This window comes from Amphimedon queenslandica, unplaced genomic scaffold, assembly GCF_000090795.2.
Source record: "Amphimedon queenslandica unplaced genomic scaffold, v1.1 AMPQUscaffold_12243, whole genome shotgun sequence".
Taxonomy (NCBI): Eukaryota; Metazoa; Porifera; class Demospongiae; order Haplosclerida; family Niphatidae; genus Amphimedon; species Amphimedon queenslandica.
This window is the reverse complement of record NW_003547519.1, coordinates 15,023-17,313: the sequence shown is the minus strand read 5'-3', so window position 1 is coordinate 17,313 and position 2,291 is coordinate 15,023.

The following is a 2,291-nucleotide window of genomic DNA, read 5'->3' as shown; positions in this document are numbered from 1 at the left end:
CTCCAGACTGATCCCAGTAATGGAGACAGTTACCTCACTTGTGTGGTCTTCCCTCAACAAGGAATAGAAACACCTTACGATGAACATAAGGATATGATAATAATGATAACTTTATGAGAATTAAATTTGAGCTGATTCCAACCAAGTTTGGATTTTCTAAAGTTACTCAAAAATCAGACAAAGGTCTCTGTACTATAGTATAGGGATTTTTCAAAAATTTCACAAAAAGTGACAAGTAGAAAATTCCTCTATTTTATTACATTTCCTGATGCATATACATGTACTTATGCAGTGTAGAGAGATTGAGTAGATTCTGATCAAGTTTGGATGTTTTATGATTTTTTAAAGTTGCTAAAAAATCGGACAAAAGTCCCTGTACTATAGTACAGGGATTTTTGTAAAATTTCACAAAAATTGACATGTAGAAAATTCCTCAATTTTATTACATTTCCTGATGCATATGCATGTACTTATGCAGTGTAGAGAGATTGAGCTGATTCTGATCAAGTTTGGATTTTTTATGATTTTAAAAATTTGCTCAAAAATCGGACAAAAGTCCCTGTACTATAGTACAGGGATTTTTGTGAAATTTCACAAAAATTGACATGTAGAAAATTCCTCAATTTTATTACATTTGCGGATGCATATGCATGTACTTATGCAGTGTAGAGAGATTGAGCTGATTCCGATCAAGTTTGGATTTTTTATGATTTTAAAAATTTGCTCAAAAATCGGACAAAAGTCCCTGTACTATAGTACAGGGATTTTTGTAAAATTTCACAAAAATTGGGAAGTAGAAAATTCCTCAATTTTATTACATTTGAGGATGCATATGCATGTACTTATGCAGTGTAGAGAGATTGAGCTGATTCTGATCAAGTTTGAATTTTTTATGATTTTTTAAAGTTGCTCAAAAATCGGACAAAAGTCCCTGTACTATAGTACAGGGATTTTTCAAAAATTTCACAAAAATTGGCAAGTAAAAAATTCCTCAATTTTGTTACATTTCCTGATGCATATACATGTACTTATGCAGTGTAGAGAGATTGAGCTGATTCCGATCAAGTTTGGATTTTTTATGATTTTAAAAATTTGCTCAAAAATCGGACAAAAGTCCCTGTACTATATTACAGGGATTTTTGTAAAATTTCACAAAAATTGGGAAGTAGAAAATTCCTCAATTTTATTACATTTGAGGATGCATATGCATGTACTTATGCAGTGTAGAGAGATTGAGCTGATTCTGATCAAGTTTGAATTTTTTATGATTTTTTAAAGTTGCTCAAAAATCGGACAAAAGTCACTGCACTATAATACAGGGATTTTTCAAAAATTTCACAAAAATTGATAAGCAGAAAATTCCTCAATTTTATTACATTTCCTGATGCATATACATGTACTTATGCAGTGTAGAGAGATTGAGCTGATTCCGATCAAGTTTGGATTTTTTATGATTTTTAAAAGTTGCTTCAAAATTGGACAAAAGTCCCTGTACTATAGTACAGGAATTTTTCAAAAATTTCACAAAAAATGACAAGTAGTAAATTTCTCAGTTTTATTACATTTCCTGATGCATATACATGTACTCATGCTGTGTAGAGAGTTTGAGCAGATTCCGATGAAGTTTAAATTTTCTATGATTTTTTAAAGTTGCTTCAAAAATTGGACAAAAGTCCCTGTACTATAGTACAGGGATTTTTAAAAAATTTCACAAAAAATGACAAGTAGAAAATTCCTCAATTTTATTACATTTTCGAATGCATATACATGTACTTATGCTGTGTAGAAAGATTGAGCTGATTCCGATCAAGTTTAAATTTTCTATGATTTTTAAAGTTGCTCGAAAATTGGACAAAAGTCCCTGTACTATAGTACAGGGATTTTTGTAAAATTTCACAAAAATTGACACATAATAAATTCCTGAATTTTATTACATTTCCTGATGCATATACATGTACTTATGTAGTGTAGAAAGTTTGAACTGATTCTGATAAAGTTTGGATTTTCTATGATTTTTTAAAGTTGCTTCAAAATCTGACAAAAGTCCCTGTACTATAGTACAGGGATTTTTTTTAATTTCACAAAAACTGACAAGTGGTAAGATAATTTCTCAGTTTTATTACATTTCCTGATGCATATACATGTACTTATGCAGTGTAGAAAAATTGAGCAGATTCTGATGAAGTTTAAATTTTCTATGATTTTTTAAAATTGCTCGAAAATCAGACAAAAGTCCCTGTACTATAGTACTGGGATTTTTCAAAAATTTCACAAAAAATGACAAGTAGAAA